Here is a 7,983-nt window from a genome sequence, read left to right as displayed (position 1 = left end):
AGAGCGCCATACAAAACTTGGATTGTGTCCCAACTTGGCTTCGTTAACAGAAGTTCTCGGATAATAGCGAGCCTTGAGTAATTTAGCAACAAAAGATTCTGGCTTTGTAATGAGTTTCCAGACCTGCTTGCCAAGCATAGATATATTAAAGGTATGCAATTGCTTGAAACCAATTCCTCCAAAATCTTTCGGCTTACATAACTGCTCCCATCTCATCCAAGGTATTCCCCTGCCACCTCCACTTTTGTTACCCCACCAGAAAGAGTTCATCATAACCTCCAGCTCTTTGCATAAGTCAAGCGGTAAAAGGAACACATTCATGGCGTAATTAGGCATGGCTTGAGCTACTGTTTTTAGCAAGATCTCTTTCCTCGCTCGAGATAACATTTTGGAGTGCCAGCTATGCAGTCTCTGGCTGACTTTGTCCCGAATATAAGTAAAGACAGCCTTCTTTTTCCGACCAATATGAGATGGAAGTCCCAAATAAGTTCCATGATCATTTGTAGCAGTGACATCCAGAATTCCACAAATTTGGCTAGCAATACTATCATGCACATTAGCACTAAATGAAATAGAGGATTTTGTGAAATTTACCAATTGACCAGAAGCATCTCCATAATTAGTCAAAATCTGCTTAACAGCAGAAGCTTCAGCTTGATTAGCACGAAAAAACAGGAAGCTATCATCAGCAAAGAATAAATGTGTAACCTCCGGGGCACTGCGAGCAACCCTAACCCCATGAAGCAAGCCGAGTCTCTCATATCTCTTGATCAAAGAACTGAAACCCTCTGCATATAAAATAAAGAGATACGGAGACAGTGGATCACCTTGTCGGAGACCCCTACTTGGTATAATCGGGCCCACTTCTCTATTTTCACGCAGCACACTGTAACGTACTGTTGTTACACATAGCATGATTAATTTAACCCATCTAGCATCAAAACCCAACTTTAACATCATATCCTGGAGGAAGCCCCACTCTATTCTATCATATGCTTTGGACATGTCTATTTTTAAAGCAGCGGTACCATGCTTTCCTTGTCTCTTCCTTTTTAAAAAGTGCATGATTTCAGATGAAACAATTATATTATCGGTGATTGCACGGCCAGGAACAAAAGCACTCTGAGCTTCTGAAATTACAGAGGCTAGTACTACCTTCATGCGGTTAGCAAGCATCTTGGAGACTATCTTATAAATCACATTACAGAGAGCAATTGGACGCATATCAGATAACATTTCAGGCCGCTGTTTCTTCGGAATAAGAACTATTGAAGTATCATTCAACCCCACAGGAAAAGAGCAATCATTGATAAAAGCCAAGCAAGCCGATATTACATCCTTACCAACAATGTGCCAGAATTTTTGGTAGAATGCAGGATTCATGCCATCTGGACCTGGTGATTTATCCGGGTGCATATCAAACAAAGCGTCCTTAACTTCAACTCCAGAAAATGGAGCCAAGAGCAAAGAATTTTGCTCAGTTGTAACCTGAGTCTCCACACATCGTAGCATATCAGCAGTACCATATCCATTAGACTTAAATAAATTGTCAAAATGCGCTACAATCTCACTATCAATTTCAGTTGAACTAGAAATCCACTGACCTTGACTATTGCGTATGGCTCCAAGTGAATTCCTCTGTTTTCGAGTTGATGCCGAGGCATGAAAGTATCGAGTATTTCGATCACCTTCCTTTAGCCATAGAATCTTCGATCTTTGCTTCCAAAAGACCTCATGACTATTAAGCAGCTCATTAGATCGGTTTCTTGCTTCAGTAAAAGCAGTCAGGCCATCCGCATCTCGTCTCCCTCGCAAGGAAGCCATTTGCTGTTGGCATTTCTGCTTTCGTTTTCGGAAGTCACGGGTTAAGTGTCCACCCCAAACCAGCAAAGCCGAGCCACAATTATGAATTTTTCGCTGAATAGAAAGCTCAGCAGAGGCAATCCAACTAGAATTGATCACGTCAGCGCACCCAGCTTCACGCAGCTATAAATTCTCAAAACGAAACCGACTATATCTGTAGTTAAGCGTACACGGGTATGGATCCAACAAGATTGGCAGATGGTCAGATCCAGAGGCTTCCAAGCTACAAACTTTTGCACGATAAAACTGATGAAGCCAATTATCAGTGGCAAAAGCACGGTCAAGTCTTTCCTCAACCCAATTATCAGTTCCCCAAGACCTTTCCCAAGTGAATTTATACCCCTCCATGCCCAGGTCAATCAGGCCACAGTCATTTACAGCCCTGTTGAAACCCCTCAGCTTCCAGCTTGCGTGCTCATGTCTCCCTCGTTTTTCATTAGCAGCCAGCAAGTCGTTAAAGTCACCAATACAGACCCACGGCAAGGAGGAAACATTAGCTAGCGAGCGAAGAAGATTCCAAGATGCCTGACGCCGACTTGATTCAGGATAGCCATAAAAACCAGTAATTCTCCATCTCCCCAATTCAGCCACTTCAACGTCTGTGTCAATGTGGTTCTGTGAATAGCTAAGAAGATTAACCACGCAAGATGATTTCCATAAGAAAGCAAGCCCACCCCCGCGCCCAATTCGATCCACAACCAGCAGCCCATCAAATCCTATTTTTCCTTTTATTAGCTCTAACTTATTTTTATTACATAATGTTTCAATTAAAAAAATAAAACAAGGCTTTTTACTACGGACCAAATCCACCAGCACTTGAACTGTCTGTGGGTGGCCCAACCCACGGCAGTTCCAACTCAAAATACTCATTGGCGTCGGTGGGCCTGAATAACAGGTCCCACCGCTGGTCCGTTTTTTGTCTCCTCAAATTTATCAATCTTTGTCAAAAGCTCATCTCCTTGGCCCATGGTAATGTGTAGCCCGTTTAAAGATCTTCTCTGTTTTAAATCATTAATGATAAGACCATTTTCCAATTCCTCCGCACCTGCCATATCTGCATCCACACTCACAGCTGTCCCACCCGTGGCCTTCTCTTTAAGTTGAATTCCAGTTGGCAAAAGATTATCAACTACCATATTTAGAGCCAAGTTTCCACCGTTTCCTTCTCCAACAAAAGACTTAGAAGAGGCAACTCCAGATATTGTGGCATTTACCAAATCAATTGGCATGTCAGCTGCGTGATTCGGGCTCTTTCCTTTATCGGTTTCCATCATCTCCAGTGGACCCTGGCGCAACCATCTTTCGCCGGAATTCATCACAGTTCTCCTTGTTGGCGCCTTCAACCAATGGCCATAGACAGGCACAATCTCACTTTTGGGAGACTCATACAGTTTGGGGCATTGCTGTGCAGTATGCCCAAGCAAACCACAAGTGAAGCAAAAAATATTGAGTCTCTCATACTTGAAGTCAACCCAAATCCAATCACCCCCTGCTTTTTTCAGTTTCATCCTGCGCTTCAGAGGCTTCCGAACATCCATGGAAACACGTATGCGCATATAATTACGCCAGACTCCCATCAAGTTATTCTCATCCGAAGCCAAAAACACACCAATATAATTCCCAATGTCTTTCAAAATCTTTTCTGACATAAATCCAATTGGTAAATTATAGATTTGTATCCAGAAGGACGTAGTGAATAATGGAATATTCTGAGGTTGCTCATCTTCCTCCAACCGTTTGACAAGTAATATATGCTAATCAAAAGTCCATGGCCCCGTTTCCAACATCCTATTAATATCAATTTCGTGGAAAAATTGAAACAAGAATAGTGTTGGTGATAGATCTTTAATACATACTCCTTTGCCAGGACGCCACAACGACGCCATTGTATTTTTCATGGCCACAAAGTTTATCACTTTGTCGGTAAGGAATCTACCAACCAAGCAAAATCGGAGATCGAGTTTCCCCTGCCCACTATTTTCCCCCTCATCCCCTGTGACTGTCAACCCTCCTTCCTCCTCCTCGTCGATGGATATATGAGCATAGTCACGAGTGATAGTGGGTTCCATTGCTTCAACGTTTGTAGACATTGTAGGATTTCAACACACAGCAGCCAATATTATGATAAAACTTCCGAGAAAATTAGATAGAACTTGTCCCAAAGACAAGACAAAACCTAACTTATAAATTTTATAGATTTAATCAACACAAAATAAAATTTTTTCATTAAAGTTATCCAACATATCAATTTGACCCTTAAGCCAAGGTATGAACTGTCAAATATGTCAAGATAACTCTACTTACATTAATATAATGGTCTAAATAAAATACGTCAAATTAGACATGTATTTACCCTTGTTGGAATTCTATTTCCATATAAAAAAATTAAGTAAGGGTAGAATTGTCTCCCAATAAATTACGGTAGAATAGATATCTCTCTAATATTTCTAAAAATAACCTAAATTTTGGACTATGATAAAGTAGAAGTATAAGAATAGTCCCTGAATATAATATCGGTGTGTTAAAAAAAATCTCTTACAAAACTCCGGTTAAATTCAGTATAAAGCTTGGGTCCAACCTGAGTATTGTTTTAGTTAGAGAGGCCAGACATAGGCCAGTGTTTTCTTTTGCGGCCAGGCTCGGAATAATAATTTTCGTATGGGCCAAATTGGGTTTAAATTTGAACTTATTTCGTAAGGCAAAGTTTAAAATTCGGCCCGCATCTTTTCGAGACTTGTGCAATGGAGAACAACAAATTGGAAAAATACTCATACTATCCACCTAAATTTTTTCTCACACAATAAAGAGGTAAAATGACAAGCATAATTCCAATAACAAAGCGTATAAAATCCCCCAATTATAGCTTCAATATCCTGGCACGTAAATAATTGTGAGTGGGGGAATATCTCACTTTTATCAGCATAAAAGTCTCATCTATGTTAGTAAACTCTGGAGATGTGTATTTAATTTAGATTTTTGGTAACCCTTAACTGAAATATTATATTATTTTAAACAAAATTTAAAAAAAATATTGATATCTAATTACAGTATAACCTCTATAAATTAATAATGTGGGGACCATAGAAATTTATTAATTTAGAGAGATATTAATTAATCGATAAATTAATAATTTATTAATTTATAGAATGTATTCACAGTACAAATAACTAACATTTAATTGACTGAAAATTCATTGTATTTTACAAATATAATCAATAGAATTTAAATAAATTCATCAAATAAATAATGTATACTTGATTAAATAAATTCATGAATTTTACTAAATGTATTCCATGAACTAAATTAAATGTTTAGTTATTAAATTATATAAATTGAATTAGAACTAATCTAATGTACCTATCTACTTGATTAACTAAATTAATGTATTTACATAAATTTATCTAAATGTATTCAATGAACTAAACTTCAAGAAGATTTAAACTTAGAGATGAGATTCAACTAGATTTAAACTTCAAGAAAAAAATAAGTTACAATAGACTCTTATTTTAATAAATTGAGATAGTCAATTACATTAATTATTTCACAGTATTTGTGATTTCTATAATTATTAATTTATGATATAAATGAGACCACAGAGTTATATATGAGTTCTCAAAAAAAGTATTATCTTATTAATTTATTAAAATTATTAATTTAGCTTCAGGCCGAAGTCGGGATGGTAAAAAATTATTATATTATAGAGATTATTAATATATCGAGTATTAATTTATAGAGGTTATATTGTAATTACTTTAAACAATATTTGAAAAGTTAGTTATAACAAATGTTTCCTCGAAAAAGTTTTAAAAAATAAAAAAAAGGCACGTGAAAAGAATGGGGCCCAAGGCACATTGATGGTACAGAGAAGTGTCGTCAGCGCACAATACGGCGCGCAGCACGGAAGGAGATCGGGAAATGGTGCTGATTGCTGCTGATCCTTCTGCTTCCTGCTACAACCGCTGCTGCTAAACACGAACAGTCTCATCGGAAACCAACAAAAATGAGAAAAAGGAATGGTCAAAATTTGATCACCGCACCATTTTTCAGGCCAAATCCACAACTACAGCAGTTACAGTAACACCCTTCTTTTCAGCTTCCCCTGTCCCCTTTTTGTCCCCTTTCCCCTTCCATTCAGCTGCGGCCTGTATCACAGTCCCTGAACCAAACCAGCCTATGCCATGCCTATCACATCATTTATTTAGTTTTTTTTTTAACAATTGATATTACGCCACGTATTTACAACTGTTAATAACTACTATTTTAGTAAATAATTACTGATATTTACAATTAAATAAATAATTGGGATTACAACTTTACATTAAATTCTATTAAACAATAAACATTATTCAGTAAATAATTACTGATATTTACAATAAAAAATTAATTGAAACTATAATTTTATATGAAATTTTATGAAGGATTTAGTAAAGAAGAAAGACTACAAATTGATTCCACTCAATCATACTTAATTAAGGAAAGATTTGAGTACATAAAAAATTGAACCACTGCTCTCATATTTAAAAGAGCAAGTGGCCCACCACTCAGCCACTTTGACTGAGTGGCCATATTTATTTAGTTAAAATGAGATTATTTGATAACCTTTACGTTTTGCATTTATCTTGTCACATTCATCCATTCACACCTTAATTTGCAATGTGTAATGGGACATTTAGAAAATTTAATCAAGACCAATGATCGGATATTCTATTATAATATACAATTTTTGTAAGATAAACATGTTAATACATTTCTTTTTGTTAGTTAAAATATGATTTACACGTGTAATCACTATAAATAAATTGTCTAATAAATTTTATGGGGTGTTGGGGATACAACTCAATAGTTTCCTCCCTCAATCATATTGGGTGGAGATAGATATTTCATTCATTGTTATGTGTGGAATAGATATACCTCCTATATGAGTAAAGATAGAAAATCTAAACAGTAATGTAATATATTTTATTTAGAGTAATTATAATAGAATTTTGATTGCAAATATTAGTAGCATTTGGTTTCGTGTGTGTATATATCATTGTTAAAAAAAATAAATAAATTCTCAAAATAAACGGAAGTAAATAGTGAGACATGCGATCTTAGCACTTAGTTTGCATGGACAGAATTTGTAAGCATTATTATCCCAATACTAAAAATAATTTAAACACTCTCTCATTAATTAGTAACTCAACAACAATATTTTTTCAATTACTGTTAACAACATTATTGTCAAATTAAACCTAACTAAAATAATGGTTCCGTACAAATTTCCGCTTTCATCTAATTTAAGGAGAGGGATACGAGGTAGGGAGTTTGATCCTCCGAGATTTTTTTTTTCCTTATTTATGTATCATAGATATAGATATGAGGATAGATTTTTATCCCTAATAGTGTTACACATTGTAAGATGGCTCTTATTACAATAAAACGTCTTTATGATCATATTGTGAGACTAAACTAATTCAATTACTATAACGATGTTATAACTTAAAATATATGTAGTTACAAAAATTGATGTTTTGGCTTAATTATCCTTAGTACAAGTAATATAAAGATAATACACTCCATTAATAATTAATTAAAGAAATATGTCAAACCCAATGCACAGATATTGATAAAAGAGATAGATATAGTTTCAAAAAATTAGGTTATGTATCTATGTAGTATTATGTAAAGTCATCTTAAAAGTCTAAACTTTTGTATTCTCTTTAATTTTTTAAATATAAATTCTATAAATATTGTATATTGTATAAATCATTGCTCAAAACAACTCTGAAAAAAAAAATTTCATCTTAAACCTTTAATATAATATATCATATATTTTATAGAATATACAAATAATCATTATTATGTGGTGACAAGTTCACTAAGACATGATTTACAAAAATTATAACTTATTATAATGTGAAATTTATTATCATTTATAATTGGCACATATTACGATGGAATTTTTTTATAACAGTATGAAAGTTATTCTTATATAAAGTATCATTGTAGAGAGATTTTACTATATTATTTACATATATATTTATGCAATATAATCACTTTCATATATGAATATACGTGGTATGTTAATTAACATTCATAATTAAATTTAAGAAGATGATTTAGTGAGTACTAGTACTA

The sequence above is a fragment of the Citrus sinensis genome, chromosome 4 (genome assembly GCF_022201045.2).
Source record: "Citrus sinensis cultivar Valencia sweet orange chromosome 4, DVS_A1.0, whole genome shotgun sequence".
NCBI classification, from domain to species: Eukaryota; Viridiplantae; Streptophyta; class Magnoliopsida; order Sapindales; family Rutaceae; genus Citrus; species Citrus sinensis.
This window is presented reverse-complemented; position numbering follows the sequence as displayed.